Source organism: Carassius carassius, chromosome 20, assembly GCF_963082965.1.
Source record: "Carassius carassius chromosome 20, fCarCar2.1, whole genome shotgun sequence".
In the NCBI taxonomy this organism is placed as follows: Eukaryota; Metazoa; Chordata; class Actinopteri; order Cypriniformes; family Cyprinidae; genus Carassius; species Carassius carassius.
This window is the reverse complement of record NC_081774.1, coordinates 14,961,408-14,978,714: the sequence shown is the minus strand read 5'-3', so window position 1 is coordinate 14,978,714 and position 17,307 is coordinate 14,961,408. Positions and strand designations below refer to the sequence as shown.

At 40.1% G+C, this 17,307-nt stretch overlaps 1 protein-coding gene across 1 annotated transcript in view; it reads left to right on the top strand.

Moving 5' to 3' along the window:
• Positions 1-17,307, top strand: part of cdh12a (cadherin 12, type 2a (N-cadherin 2)) — a 358,772-nt gene that overhangs the window by 243,125 nt on the left and 98,340 nt on the right. The gene's annotated exons all lie outside the window — the stretch shown is intronic.

The following is a 17,307-nucleotide window of genomic DNA, read 5'->3' as shown; positions in this document are numbered from 1 at the left end:
GCCTAGACCTGGACGCTACTCCCGGGTCTCGGGGTTTTTAATTCTTGAGGTGGTGTTTTTTTCTGGCTGACACTCAGGCACTTGTGATATGGCGGTTTGGTTATTCTCGTTCCCAAGGCGTTATCGACGCATCGTCTCTCCCTCGATGGGGTACGTCTCGGTTACGTCTGTAACCTCGGTTCCCCGAGAAGGGAATGAGACGATGCGTCTCCCTGCCATACTTCCTTCGTTCCTGTGATCGACTTGCTTCGGCACTGTCGAAGCTAACACCGGTTGCTCCGGTTGGGGTTTTTATCAATTCCTGGTCGTGATGTCACTCCTGACGCTCAGTCTCTCCATTGGACTAGTTGACATGGATGCTTCAGACGCACTCACGCAGAATGCGTTCCCAAGGCATTATCAACGCATCGTCTCGTTCCCTTCTCAGGGAACCGAGGTTACAGACGTAACCGAGACGTTCCCTGAGTAGGGAACAAGACACTGCGTCCTCTAGTGGGAGATTTGGGGAACACCTCGTCGTGACCCGTGTCTGAAGCATACATTGAAAAAACACAAACTTGTTGGCCGGCGACAGCCTCCAACCTCACTACCGGCGCGACTATAAATCAGCACCAGAATCATGGCGAGCACTAAGTACCAACTCTACCATTTCCATGGGAGTTGCCCCTGGGACGTTTAGACGGCTGTCTGTGACAGTACCCCTTATGGCCAAAAGGCCTAAGCTACATACCCAACTTAATTGTTAGGGCCTCGGCCCAGGGTAGAGCTGAAGGCTTGGAATCAGGAAAGATTCCTTTAAAGGGATACGGCTAAGAACCTAGTATTTGTACCAAGTCTTGCCTGTCACACAGGGGCTACCACTAGCTTATGCATAAGCTTGCTGAAAGAGCTGTCTCAACAGTTATCTAGTAGCAACACCCTGTTTAGGTAGGTATCCGAGGATACATAGGTGGAGTGGCGCCCAAGATGAACGGGGCTTTTACCAACTCAAGAAAGGGCACGAAGCAACCGCGCGAAGCCCTCACCATATAGGATTTTAGAAAGAACGCAGAATACTAGCGTGCGAACTTACCACAGTGTGGATTTCAGAAAGTGTGCAAAGACTTCACGTGCACACTTACCATAGCATGGATTTTCAAATACTGTTCTAAGGAGGGGCTCTCGTGGCACTCCGATAGAGCAGCTCATAGATGGAATAGTGTATCTCAAAACAGTATGATTGAGAGTCATCAACTCGATCTATGGAAACAATACTGGAGCGCACTGGGGAAAAAACAGAGAACTCCGTCTCACACGAGAGGAGAACTCCGAGCTCAGAGTAGAGCACTCATAGGTGACCCTTTTTTGGAAAAAGGGGAGCGCTGCTAAATTACCACGAGAATCACCCAAATAGCCCCTCATGTTGAGGGAAGCGATGCTTGAGGTGTATAAACAAATACACACTGGCTGAATGGAGCCCAAGGAACCAAGGTCTAATCATCTCAACAAAAGGGAACGAAGCAGAGCGCGTAACCCTTATCGTACAAGATTTCAGAAAGTTTGCAGAGTCTCGTGTGCAAACTTACCACTTGTGGATTTTTAGAAAGTGCGCAAAGTGTTCACGTGCACACTGACCGCCATGTAGTTTTGAGAAAGTACACAAAGCTTAGCGCGTGTACTTAAAGGTTCCTTAGCATCGCAGAGGTGCTGAATCTCAAGGGAGAGGCAAGCTCAATTTTACAAACCTCGGGCGAGGGGAGCATCACCTGAGGCAGCCTATACAAGAAGACTTCTGTAACTGCCACCTCCACTTCCCGGTAGATGCAACAGCACCCCTAAGCGGCCAGGAGACCCCTCGGGGTTACCTGGCCAGACATCCATGAAATTCCCTGCAGTGCTGTGCCAGGCCTGATGATCAAGGAGGCTCCCTCAGAAACCTGTGATCTCAGCCGCCTAATACCGGAACATGAAGCCGGATGGCTGCTCCTGGCAAATGTTTAGTAAACACTGTAACTGAGCACTGCAAAGGAAACTCACAGAGTTTATTAGTAGACTCTGGTCTCCACAGAAGTCTTTTTCAAGAGAATGGCAAATAAACTGTCTTTTGTACATATATATGGACCAGAATGAACTCAAAAAGACTTATAAATGAATCAGTCCATCGCTTCACTCCATATTCATTTATATGTAACCCACACATTTGACTATCATTTTATAATCACTTATTGTGTATGTCTTTTAATAACTATGGGATAACTTAAGGATTCATAATCATGTTTGGTATGTTTGTGATGGAAACTGCTTGCTTGAACTAGGCCTGACAATCAAATATTTATCAAATGTATCATATTCGTGTTATAAGAATCATGTCCAAAATTATACCCTACAAGAGCGGGAAAATTCGGACCACATGCTTGGTAAGATAAACATATGATTTATGATACCCCCGAGCCAAGACTATATCTGATTGGTCAAGACAACTTTTGAGGTGTGGCCAACAGACCAGTTTAAATACCCAGGACACCATAAAATCTTGCTTTTAGTTGTTAGCTTTGCTTCTGCTACTAGTCATACCTGCTTTTAGTCTCTAGCATTTAGCTTATGCTATTAGTCATGCCAGCTTTTAGCTTTGCTTCTTAGCTTTAGCTTTTAGCCATGCTGTTTGTCATCACTGTTCTTTGAGCGCGGTCCCAGCGTGCTTCAGCCTGCACGCCTGCTGCTACTTAGCCACGATGAGAAGGAACACCACATAGTCTCGTCAAACTTTATTTCTTTTCCGTTTGAGAGTTTCGTGTTCTGAGTTAAGTTTTGTAACGCCGTCTGACCTCGTCTGCGCGCTCAACTTCAACTACAAGCCCACACAACTCTGCACCTTCAGCCAACGCCCCACCACGGGCCTTCCCAGACGTCACTTCAGCGACTACTGAACTTCCAGCCAATCAGCGACAACTTTACACAGGCAATGTACCTTCAGACATTTGTGCTGGTGTATCTAATATAATTTTAACCTCATTGAGGAACTCAATGCGAGGGTTGATTAAGTGATTGATGGCTGTTCATGTCTATGCAATTTAACGTACTGTATTGCTGTAAACTTGGGATTCCATATTTCCATTCTCTTAAACTCATATTTCCCTAACTTTCGATCTTCCTGCAACTTGTGTGAATGTGTGCGTGTGTGCGTTTATGTGTTAGATTAGTTTATATGTCTTAGATTTATCTAATAAAGCCTTATTCATATTGAAAAGAGAAGTATCTTGTGTTTCGTGCTTACAAGTTAATGTCTTAAACTGCCGATCTTGTTACTGTGCTAATTGAAAGTGTTTTCACTATACTTTGGATATTAATATCCAGCGCAGATTTGATGTTAAACGGCATCTTTCAGTGAATCGCAGGGCGTCTCAGTGATCAGCCGTGAAACAGTGATTCTGTTCAAATTCCCTTTAAAATCTTAAACGATTCCCTTTGAGCTAAATTGACCTGTTTCCCTTTACAGTATATACAGAGAGGATTACATTTACTCACCCACCCTCCTACGCCAGAGCCCCGCTCAAGGGGCGCCTCCTTTTAGTCTCCAGTCAGGTGGTTGCTATGGACATAGAACCATAAAAACAATATAGGTCCAGCATAGGAGATGTTATGCGAGAGGTTTCCACCTAACCTCGATCAGGTGGAGAGCTGGTGGTTACAGGAGAATTAGGAAGGGGAGGATAAAAGCAGAAGTGAACCCTCTGAAGTCGATTAATGCATATACGCGTTATGAGGCTATTTTCTCCTGATAACCTCTAAGACTCCAGAGGGTTAAAAATCCCGAAAGGGAACGAGTAGATACCTCGGTATCACTCCGATTCGGACGAGAACGCTGCCTTGTCTAGATCATACCCCTTAGGTACTGCTTACCTCCTCGTGACCCAGGATTCCTCTAACCCCTGCCCACAGGTGGGGGAGGAGCGCGAGTTACGACACTAGCCTTCTGTGCCCATCTTTGATCCTCAGATCGAGACAGGCCAGGACCCCTATGTTGTTTGGGCTCAGACCTGGACCTTCGTGGAATGAAGGATCTGAAAGCAGCAGAGCGCACCTTCGTCTCCCTGAACTTCTCAAATCGCCATCTCAATGGAAATGCCGAAAAGTTCAGAAGGCGAAACCTGAGCATCGAACAGAAAGCATTTTCTTTCCTCCCGATGTATGCCATGTTCATCCACAGATGTCTCTCCGCTGCCACCATGGCCACCATAGTCCTGCCCACGGCGGAGGCGGCCTGCTTGGTAGCACAGAGTGAGATCCGTGGTGTGGCGCAGCTCAGTTACCAGATCAGAAAAAGGCCCCTGCCTCTATCCAGGTCTCTTAGCAGATCAGTCTGATATGCTTGAAGCACCAGCATTGTGTGTAACAAGGCCACAGCCTGACCTGCTACTGAGTATGCCTTGCCATTTAAGCGAGATGATTTTCTGAAGGGGCTTAGATGGCAAGGAGGGAGATTAAGAGAGGATGTTTCCCCTGCAGAAAGAAAAATTTTCACAGATAAAAATTATTTATAAATTATTTATAAAATCTTTCTACAGGGGGCATTCCCTCCTAGCCGCTTTCACGCATCACCTCGATGTCAGCAGATTACTTTCATGCCGAAACTGATGGATGCGAGAAGAAAACGGCATCTTTCATTTCTTTTTAATCTCTGTGTGGAGATCATGCACAAATGAAAGGCTCACCTGGAGGGTTATGGTCAAAAGGTAATTTTCGCTCAATAACCTCCAACAGCTCTGCATACGCAGGGCAGGAGAATTGGGAAGGCTCAGCCTCAGCTTCTTCACCATCCTCAAATATTTCCTGCTTTTCCTGGGTAAAAACCCAGCAGAGCACTAACCTCAGTATGAGAAAGTGTTAAAGATATAACATCATCCTCCCAAGGCTCTCTCTCGTCCGCCACCTTTTTTTTTTTTTTTTTACGAGCGCGAAAGGGAAAGTCCCTCTTTAAACCATTCAGACAGATTCACCTGTATTCTCACGAGCTCATTTTCTTCCACGCCTTAGCGTGAACCTCGGGAAGCAGATGGCTGCCTTTTTTTTTTTTCAGAGGAGAGAAGAACGAGAGCAGAGCTTTTTCCATTGAAAAAACGCTCACAATGCACGCAGATTGCCTCCTCAAAGACATCGCGTGCGTGCTCTTCACCTAAACAAATGACGCAAAGATCGCCTGTGTCATCGGGTGTCAAATAACGCCGACACGGATGCACACATCCTCTAAACGCTTGCTAGTTGTCGCCATGATAAACAGAGAAAGATCGCCCTTACCGGTTCTTTCAGATGCACGCTTCAAACAAAACAGTCAGTGAAGATGAAGAAGATAATGGCGTGCTCTCCCGGTGCTGATTTATAGTCGTGCCGGTAGTGACGTCGGAGGCTGTCACCGGCCAACTCGTTGGTGTTTTTTCAATGTATGCTTCAGACACGGATCACGGATTTTAAAACCTTGTCTTCCGCTAATGTAAATTGGAATAAGAGTGAAGCCCTTCTGATAGGAAGCTGGGAAGGTGGAAAACCACAACTCCCTTCTTGTTTACAGTGGGAAAAAGAAGGATTTCGATATTTGGGGGTTTTCTTGGTGAGGAGACCGTAGTACAGAAAAACTGGGAAGGTTTAATTGAAAAAGTCAAAGGAGGCCTAGACAAGTGGAAGCATTTGTCTCCAAAATTATCATATAGAGGACGCATTTTAATTGTTAAGAACTTGGTGGCGTCTTCCTTATGGCATAGGTTTGCCTGTGTAGATCCTCCTTTGCAATTACTTTTAAAAATTCAGACTCTCATGGTGAACTTTTTTTGGGATAGGTTACATTGGGTTTCACAAAATGTATTGTTTTTGCCTAAGGAGGAGGGTGGCCAAGGACTAATGCATCTTCAAAGCAGGATTGCAGCCTTTCGGTTGCAGTTTGTGCAAAGACTGCTGGATGGACCTTCAGACTGTAACTGGCACGCTGTTTCATGCCTGATTCTACAGAGTTTTGCAGGTTTGGGACTGGACAAAGCACTTTTCCTAATGGATCCCCTAAAACAAAACTGGACACCTCTGTTGCCAATTTTTATAAGAATACTTTGAAAGTTTGGAGTCTCTTTTTTGTCCAACGTTCAGAAAGCTCACCTTCTCTGTTCTTGTTACTGGAGGAGCCTTTAATCCATGGCGCCCGGTTGGATTTAATGGACAGTTCCTGTTTTCCTGGACTCAATAGGGTGTTGGTGGGACATGACGTTATCACTCTGAGTCAGCTACTGAGCATTGTAGGGCCAGATTTCAAGGATGAAGTAGCTCTAGCTCAACACTTGGGAATCAGGTCTATTCGTCTTGTTAACCAGTTGCTCATGAAATGGAAAGCTGCTCTTGAAACAACTGAAATGGAATTGTTAACAGAATATTGTGAAAGTTCTTGTGTAGCAAATCCAAAAGACTCCTTTCCTCGTTTATCTTTGACTATAAATGTTGAAGGGATTATTTCCCCCTTTTTTAAAAATTCTGCATCTCTTTGTAAAGACTTTTTTAAGTGCTGGCAAATCTTTGTACAGGTCTTGTGTTTTAGTGTTTAGCAAAAATGTCTTAAGTGCAAGAGTTGATACTCCCTGGAGTGATGTTTTTAAACTGGACGAAGGCGTAAAGCCTGAGTGGAGTTCTTTGTATAAACCACCGTTGACCAAGAGAACAGGTGATTTACAGTGCAAGATCATTCATGGTGCTGTTGGGGTTTACGCTTTTGTCTCAGTTTTAAACCCTGAGGTTGACTCTGGATGTCCTTTTTGCTCTACTAGAGAAACCATTTTTCATGTGTTCATGAATTGTTGTAGACTACAACCTTTGTTTGAAGTTGTAAGTGATGTTTTTATGAGGTGCAATGAGACCTTTTCTCTGGAGACGTTTATTTTGGGGTACAAGTATGTGAGGAAAAAAAGTGTTGTCTGTCAGCTTCTGAATTTTGTTCTAGGCCAAGCAAAGCTGGCCATTTATTTAAGTAGGAAAAAGAAAATAGAACAGAATCTAAATCAAAATATGGTTGCCTTGTTTTCTAACTTGGTGAAGTCTATTGGTGATTTTGTTACATTTGAATGTATTTGGTGCTACAAGGAGGCTCTGTGCTCTGTTTTTGAAGGTGAATTGATTTTTGTGCTGTGAGTTTTTTTTTTTCTTTTTCTTTTTTTTTTAATTTATTTTGTACATTTATACTTTGGTGTAAAAGTCTATGGTAAATACTAGGTAATGTCTTGTATACTGTATTGTAATAAAAGTTTTGTTAAAAATCAAAAATCTCTCTCTCTCTCTCTCTCTCTCTCTCCCTTGTTGTTGTTGTTGTTTATTATTATTATTATTTGTAGTAGTTATTTTTTTACTATTTCATTAAATGAGAAATGCTGGTTCAGCTCTGCTGTTCTGAATATTTAATGACATGTTCAGGTGAGTAATGATAGAAATATGTGCCCTTGTAATACTGAGGCAGCTTGGTAGAATTTTATTTTCCTTTTTTACCATTTTTTTACACATTTGCGTTGGTTCCTGATTTTCACAAAAAAATATTAAATTTAGCTCTGATTTATTTTTAATTTCTGATTTAGTAATTTTAAAACAATCAGAATTACAATACAAATGCATATTTATGTTTTTGCACTATATAATTTTTTATTTATTTTGGATTTAGTTTTTAATGGTGTAAAACATAAAATGAACCCAGAAATTCCATTGTCATACAGTGTATTGGTGGCTGTGTAGGTTTCCATGGAAAAATATTGTATTCAGGATTTAGGTGCATGATTAGGTATGTCTAAGCAGAGCTGTCTCAAAGAAATGTGATCCTTGACTTAATTCATAGTTATTGCTTACAGCAACTTAGTGTCTTCATTTCAGAGAGTGCATGTTGTGCAATGTATGTGTGTGTGTGTGTGTGTGTGTGTGTGTGTGTGTGTGTGTGTGTGTGTGTGTGTGTGTGTGTGTGTGTGTGTGTGTGTGTGTGTGTGTGTGCATGAGTGTGTGTGTTTTGCCAACGTCACCAGTGTCCTCTCCTGTTGAAAAACCTTGTGGCAGATCTCCACTTGGGTGTGCATTTGTTGCTAGGATACAACAAACCCCTGTAGTTCACCCCAACCCTTCATGTAAATATGTACAGGACTTTGAGATTTAGTTACAGAAATGTTGAGTCAGTGTAAGGCACTTAAATTCCCCAAATTACATAGAAAAAGATATGTATTACAGAATGAGTCATTTGAGTTAAACACACAGTCTAGTAATGTCAGTATGAAGGAAACTGAATCTTTGCTAAATCCAACCTTAAAAATATCACTGAACAATCCTCAACAGCTGTTGAAATCCATAATTTTCTTAGTCAAGATTTTGCTTTTTAATGTAAGAGGATCTGTGTGTTGCATTAATTAGCATTATTTGTTTTCCCTTTTCAACAAGCACGTCACCTTTTTATCATGTTAGTGATTATAATTTTTATATCTTTGATTTCTTTGATCCTCAGATCGAGATGGGCCAGGACCTCTATGTTGTTCGGGCTCTGACCTGGACCTTCGTGGAATGAAGGATTTAAAGGCAGCTGAGCGCCCCCTTGCCTCCCTAAACTTCTCGACCACCGTCTCCTACAGAGGTACCAAAAAGTTTGGAAGGTGAGACCAGAGCATCGAGAAGAAAGCCCCTTTCTTTCCTCCCGATGTCTGTCAGGTTCACCCACAGGTGTCTCTCCGTTACCACCATGGCCGACATAGACCTGCCCATGGCAGAGGCAACCTGCTTGGTAGAGAAAGGTCTGTTGTGCGGCACAGCTCGGCTACCTGGTCAGCTAAAGGGCCCTCGTCTTTATCCAGGTCCTTCAGCAGGTCAGCCTGATATGCCTGCAGCACTGCCATCGTGTGCAACAAAGCCACAGCCTGACCTGCTGCTGCGTATGCTCTGCCATTTAAGCGGGATGTATCCTGGAGGGGCTTAGATGGCAAAGAGGGAGATTTAAGAGAGGTTGTTTCCCCCACAGAGAGATAGCTAGCCAGCATCTCTTCTACAGGAAGTATTCTCTTATAGTCGTTTTCGCGCATCAACTCGATGTTGGCATAACTCGTATGCTAAAACCGATGGATGCGAGAAGAAGCCTCTTACATTCTTTTTCGACTTCAGCATGTAAATCAGGCAAGAATGGAAGGCTCATCTGGGCTGGAGGGCTATGATCAGATAAATAATGCTTGTCGAGGCGACCTCGCGCCGTCACTTTGCTGGCACGATTCAATTCCAACTTTGCCTTGGTGCGATCCATAACTTCTTACAGCTCCACATATGCGGGTTTAGGAGGATTGAGATGGCTCAGCCTCAGCTTCTTCGCCACCCTCAGACATCTCCTGCTCTTCCTGGGCAGAACCCAGCAGAGCACTAACTTCAGTATCAGAAAGGGTTAATGACAAAACATCGTCCTCCTGAAGTTCACTCTCATCTGCCGCCGAAGAGCGTGAAAGGTAAAGTCCCTCTCTAAACTCCTCAGCGAGATCCACCTGCGATCCCCACGAGCTCACTCTCCTCCGTGCCTCAGCAGCGGCGGGTCCTGAACCCTGGGAAGCAAATGGCTACCGCTTGTTCCCTTTGAAAAGAGAGACAGACGAGAGCGGAGCTTTTTCATAGTAAGAAATCGATCGCCCCCTCAAGGACATTGCGCACATGCTCTTCGCCCAAACAAGAGACGCAAAGTCAATGAAGACGAAGAAGAGGATGACATGTACTTCTGGCACTGATTTATAGTCGCACCGGTAGTGACGTCAGAGGCTGTTGCCGGCCAACAAGTTGGTGTTTTTGCAAAGTATGCTTCAGACACGGGTCACAACGAGGTGTTCCCCATAGCACCCCCTCGAGGACGCAGTTTGAAGTTCCCTTGAAAGGGAACTCATTTATACATTATACATATAGACATTTATAGAAGTCTTCAGAACATTCTTATGGGATGTTCTGTAAAGCTTGTATGAGTTGACAATGGTAACCAAAGGTCAGTGAGGTTAGTGAAGCATTTAGTGTTTTAGAAATATTATGCAAAGTATTTACTTTTAATTAGCTTTTATTTTCCTTTTTTACCCTTTTTTTACACATTTTCATTGGTTCCTGGTTTTCACTAAAATATTTTTATTTAGCTCTGATCTATTTTTTAATTTCGGATTTAGTCATTTAAAACAATCAGCTAGTTGTTAAGGCAACATTTCTCATTTTCATTTAAGTTTTTTGTGTGTAATTTATCTTCTATTTGTATTTTTATTTTATTTCAACTCTAATTTAATTAAATTAAGAGATTGTTATTTGTTTTAGTTAACAATGACAACCCATGGTGAAGGGGCTGTTTTTAGTTCATATTTATTTATTTATTTTAACTTGAATAATTAAGAAATTTTGTTCATATTTAGTCAAACCACACTAATCTCCTTAATGAATAAATCAAATGTAAAATGACGTGATTATTACCAGGTGAATATGGAAATCTTTAAATTGCCCTCCTTCCTAATTGCACTTAATTAGACTGATTGGAGCTCTTTAAAGTCTAAAACATGACGTGACAGGCCTCCTTGAGTCTCCACTGTAGCTCACTGTACTGTATGTCACTGTATCACCACTATCTGGGAATGCTTGTCTTCTTCACGGCAACTCTAATATAAGGGCCTCATAGGAGAATAAAGCCTAAGACATTATCTCTCAGTAATGATAACTTCTTTAAATGCAGCATGTGAAAAATTTATAAAGCCTTGAATTATTCATGACGGGCTTGAGAAGGGCTGTCAGTGTGGGAGGTGTATTCAAATGTAACATCTAAACTTAATCATAAAATACTGTGATTGGTTATGTGGCAAAGGCTGGAAAAACTATATTTGACCCCAAACCAAAATAAATGTAATCTGCTTTGGCAGACAGGAAAGATTAGCACTTGGCTTGAAGATGTTGTGGCAATCAAAAATGCTGTGTTGACAGATTAAACAATGACCTTATTATGCCAGACCCTCTGCATTAAATCCCACTGTATTTCCAGCTCGTGATAAATGATGAACAGGCAGTTGCCATGACGACCATCTCCAGTCAAGCATCGGAGAGCAAGAGGAAAAGATACAGAAATGAAAAAGGGGGAAGGGTGTTGGATGGGACAGAGAGAGAGAGGTCTACAGAGTCTTAGCTTGTGCTGAAAGGCCTTTGTTGAGCATGTGGGTGCTGAATTTGCACATCTGACCCAGAGCAGCCTGGGGAACAGAGCTAATGAAACACGAACTATCAATCTGCCTTTCACTGTTGAAGGCACTTGCACACAGGGACATGCATATAGATACTTTTTAATTAGGGATCCTTCTGCTGTTCTCCTGTTGGGTCTGTAAAGGTGCAGCTGGAAGTGGAGGAGGGACTGACCCTTGCCAGCTTTTCATGGTGACCTCCACAATGAGGTTAATTGGTTTCACTTGACTAACCATGTTATGAATGCTAGACCACCCTATTGTGTTCTTTTCTGTTCTGTTCTGTTCTGTTGTCAACCACAAACAAGTGCATCCACAATAAAAAATAAAACATACAAAAGGATACTTTTGATATTTTGAAATCTTGGTTTGAAATCTTGGTAAAAATGGTTTGCGGTGTATCCATTGAACTAAATACAAGTATTTACACCTTGGCCTATTATACATGAACACATTATTATTATTATTATTTTATTTATTTTTTTTATCAAGTCAAATATTTCAAGGAAAACCTTTTATTGTTTGTTTGTTTATGAGCACATGACATTTTACAACCACAAATAAATTTGCCTTTTCATAAAAATGTGTCAAGTTGACCCTTCGCAAAGACCCACCCTCTTATTGCTAGGTCCAACAAGCCATGCCACTCTCACAAAACAAATCATGTTCTCATGCGATAAAAAAAATACAAAGAGGAAACTGACAATGTGATGAGAGCCAAAACTAAAAAAATCTAATAAAAATTCAAACAATAAATACCATTTTGTGGCTCTTTATTATATTGTGAAAGATCCGAAATGTGCTGTGATTGGTTAGCGGGACCAGTGGTCGGGAAATGTCACGCCCCTTAGCCCTATAGCCACATGCTGCAAGCTTCAGTGTAAATATTGTGTCAAAATCAAAACAATTTGAGCACAATTAAAACCCAGATGATTGTGACCACTCAAAGTTCGTCTGCCTTGGGAAAGCTAGCATGTCTCCGACATAGTTATAACACTATGATTATTAGATTTCTCTGACAAAGGGAAAACACAGATTAGCGGCACTGTGTGTAGATTAAAGTGTTTTTCAAAGAAAAACAATTAGAGGTGTGTTGTGACCACAGGATAATCATTACAACGTTTGAGTGTCAATTCAGTCTGAGGTTAAATTAATTGTAACAATTACACACTCTTTAGAAAACGACAATAAATGCTTTCTTGAAAAAAAAAAAAAAAAAAAAAAAACAGTTTAAGAATTTAAAAAAGATAAGTGATAATTTAGATGAGTATGTTCATGTGTGTTTTGAGTGGGTGTGTGAATATGAGTGAATTAGTTTCTGTTTGCCTTCACCCGGATCTGGGCCTGTGCCTTTTGTTTAGTGGGAATAGCTTTGAAAGGTACTGGTTGTTGCCTGGCACCATTAAAGTGTAAAATAAGGCTTTGCCGCACCTGGGTTCATTGTACCTGCAAAATTACTATTATGATCAAAGGCATGAATGCGACAAGAGCAGTCAGAATCTCAAGGGACAGAAGCTTTGAAAAGAAAACACCTCACACACAAACACAAACTCTATCCGTACAGCACCGCAAATTTTCACACATTATCACTGTTTTCTCACACTCTGTCTTAATGACTCTCTTCATTTCAATGCCCAATAATATAATAAACAAAAAAAGTATTATTATTTGTCAGTGGTAAAGCAGTTAAAGCTAGGTTTACCATTGTGTGAAAGTGTTCTGTGTTTCTCTTGTCTCACTGTCTTCTGTATGTTTAAAACCAGCCATATCCCCTGTTAATTAGTTATACTCATCACCTATATTCTTTGACCGTTTTTATGAGAATATTAAAGCTACTTTCAGTCTTGCACTGCTAATAATCCTCCATGATGAGGCCACATAACTAACATGGATAATTCAACACGTGTCTGGCTAAATGTATGTGAACAGGTGGTAATTTGCACAGTAATGCCCTATAATTACAACTGTAAAGAGTTAACAGATGATCTTTGGTAGTAGTTTGGTTGTAGAGGGTAAAATTAAACTGTCTGAGTCTGAGGTGGCGATATTGTACTTGTGCAAGTTGATATTGAACCATCAGTTGTTTGGAATCATTTAAATGTGATTTCACCCCTTTCTTTTTTAATAAAGCAGTACAACTGTATTTGTACTGTATGTTTTATATATTATATGGTTAAAAATAATTAAGTGCTGACAATATAGGCCTATAATAGTGATTTACATGGCTGTAAAGTTTTCATGTTTAGTTCTGGAGATAGGAGGTCTAAAATATAGACATCACAGTTTTAAAATATTACTTAATTTACACTGCCATTCACAAATTTTGAGTTGGTATTTTTATTTACACATACATATATATATATATATATATATATATATATATATGAATGCTCACAAAAGCTGGATTTATTTGAAAACTTAGTAAAAACAGTAATATCGTCAAATATTATAACGATTTAAATTAAATGCTGTTTTAATATATTTTCAAATGTAATTTATTCCTGTGATGGCATTTTCTGAAGCCATTACTCCATCCATGCTGCTTAATATTTTTTGTGTACATCGTAATATATATTTTTCCTTGAATAAAAAGTTCAAAAGGAAAGTGTGTATTTAAAATATAAATATTTTTACTGTCACTTTTCATCAATTTAATGTGTCCTTGCTGAGTGTATGTATAATGTAATATAATTATTGCAGTTAAGCACATGCAATAATATTAGAAGAACGAAAACACTAACGTGACGCCTCCCTTATGAGACTGCCCTGGGTTTACCAGCCACGTTGCTAAATGATGCTGTGGGCCGCTTTAGCCATCTACATAGCGACGCACCAGGTTCTTGCACAAGCTGCAGTATTCGATGCTTTAGGATTGGGTAAAATGTTTTGAATATTATCTACAGTCAGTTAATACTTGTTCTAAACAATCACTTTAACTAAGTTTGTACTATCTTCTGTTTATTTTGATAAATAAAATAATTTATTTTTCTTCAATAAATATGCTGTCATTAAATTATGAATTTTAAAGTACAGAAACAATAATTATTTAATAAGAAATAAATATTTTATGGAGTTCCCATTAAAATATACATGCAGAAACCTGCTGGAGTCTGATTAGAGTGACAGTAAACCACACCCTCTCCCACCCATTCAGTGCCCAGACCTCCTCATCCGCCTTCAAAACACTGCATGGACAGAGCATGGGATAACTTTAACCACATTCATCCTAATTCCTGATTCACTCATTCCTCAGAATCACAAAAGGGAACTGAAAATAACCGGAAAGTATGAAGCATGCTTTGAGATGGTCAGTAGGTCAATGTTATTACAGAAACTAGAGTTGAACTTCTCTTATCTTGATTTACAAGGGAAATGACACTCTGAAACGGTTATGAAATACATTTTCTCAGGTGAAGAGATATGTGGAGGAGGGCAGAGATCTTAATAATACTTGAATGAAACAATGGTAATAATATGTATCAAGTAGTTTCGTGAACACACTATTCACTCCACAACATCTTCCAAAAATATCAGACTGTTGCCAAAATAGTCAACATCTACTTTTGAGCAAAATAGGTAAAAATATTTCCCTGATTTCAATTGTTTTCATTTCATCGTAATACAAATACAGCATGTAATACAGAGGAAGCTACAGGCTCAATTATAAATGACTTCCACATAAGTGGCAGAATCCCCAGAGAGAGCAGAATCACTTATGCTATCATGATAAAAAAAGATGTAGTGTTTTCTGTCTAATTGAAGCAACATATCAGTTTTCCCTCATGCATCTACAGTATACAACTGACAATTACTGATTCCACTTAGCTGATATCTTAGCAGCTCTGAATGCTGTATTAATGGCCAAGAATTATATTCTCAATTCCTCTGGAGCCCTGCTATCATGGTAACCACAGAAGCATCAGAAGATCACAAATGCAATGTGTTTATGCAAGGGATCTGCAGCTGGGGGGTTATGCCTCCAAATCCACTGAAGATGTTCTATGAATTACATCATCTGTATATATGTTGAATGAATTACCATACTTTAATCATAAACTATAGGAGGTGGCATCATGAGTTGCAGATCAATCTTTTGAAGATCAGCTGGCTGTGGTAGAGTTGCATTGGAGTTTAGAGTGACCCACCCTGCTTATCACACTGTTGCCTGCTCTCTTATCTTCTGACTAACAGACATTCTTTCAAACAGTCTTCTTTCAAAATGTGACCATGATTACTGTCAAAATACAACTTTGAACCTCCACTGTAATTTGCAAGTTGCAACAGATCATTAGGCAATCATATAAAGCTGTGTGAATTCAGCTTTTTATACTGGTCAAACAAAGACCGTGTGTTTCAGAACAAACATTCCCCAAATTAATTTGATGTCTTATTTTCTACAGTGAAAAGCTATGAATATATATATATATATATATATATATATATATATATATATATATATATATATGCTACTGCATGTGAGAAGAAAAAGTCACTTGTTCTGCTTGTCTTTTTCTGGTGGGGTGCTGGTGGAGTTCTCAGATGGTGTTTCAAAAGCTGGGGTAAAATGAAACTGATATGTCCCCTGAAATCCTGTCTTCGGTGGTTTTATTGTTTGGATAAAGAGGCTTTATTCTGGACCACTCATCCATAGTTCCCCTAATGGTGCTGTCCATTTCTGCAGGACTATTAAGATAATTAAAAAGAGAATCTCACCAATTCAGTCTTTCCCTCTGTTTGCTAGTTCTTTCTCTTTCTTTATTTCTTTCTTTCTTTCTATCTTAAATTAGCACAGATTTACAATTGGCCATTTTTCAATATTCTTTTATTTAAATATTTTATTTTATTTTATTTTATTTGAATCCTTTGGGATATTCATTTGTGTAATGGAAAAGGTAACACAACAGCCGGTCTTCTTAAGGGACTACCCAGTACTACTGTGGCACAGACATTATTTGTGGAGTGATGCAGAAATAACTGCAATAATTGTAAACACATTGCTGTGATATGTGCAACAACCCTGTATTGATCAATCATTTTGGTTTGCAATTTGTCTAGATATGTGCTAGAAGCTAGATACTAATAGTATGCAGTCATGTATGGATTCATGTCCTCTTGTGGAGAGTGTTGTACTCAGTTTGTAATGCAGTCATTCATCTGTCACAAGTAAATTTTGCATGGCATAAAGCAGCATTGTTCCACATATTTTAACTGTTTGCTTTTTATTTCAGTACCTCTCTGCTTTTGCCATCTTACTTGACATTTAATCTGCTGCTTTTCTTACTCCTCCTCCCTTCCTCTTTTTGCTCTCTGTAAGCTTTAATCTCAAACCTGTACTTCAGCTCCGCTGTCTTTATCTCAGTGATTTTTGTTATGTTGTTGTGCTCTCGTCTCCAACTCATGCTTAATTTATCTACTTTCCTTCTCCATTTTGTCACTGCACTCTGTTTTCTTTTTTCCAGTAAGACCAGTTTCAGTGAGAACAGCCATTAGACTAATTGTACAAAGCTGTAGATGGAAAGTAATTATTAATAATAGTAAGTAATTTGGCACTCAAGCTTACAAGAAGCTCTTATGTTGAGGGGTTTTCTACAAAGCAGCAGCAGTGGATTGTACACCACAGATGATGCCAACCAAAATTCAAGACAGCCATAAGAATGTGTCCTCAGCAAAGCATGGGTTACATAAGTAAGGCTGGACACTCACAAAGAGCATTAGTCAAGTGTTAATGAGAGGCTGACCGGTATCCAAAACTGTGCTCATCTGTGGTGATGTGGCAGCTTCCAAGATAAAGGCCTCTCTCAGCCTGTATGACAGGATCTCTGGGTAATGATCTCATTATTTCTTCATGATAACAGAGCACAGAGCTGACATGGACTGGAGAGTGTTTGACAGATATTGATCTTGAATGGGCTCGAATTCCAAATTTCCTCTTTTACGGCTGAAATTTCACAACAGAACTTGGGCAATTTAAACATTTTGAAATAATCATCAGAAAATGGTTGAAATGGTTCTTAAGTTACTTCAAATTTCAGGTACTAGCATGAGGAAGAGGTTCATTCTGTATCTGTAAGTTTTTGTTAAACGACCATGTGAAAATTTACTAATG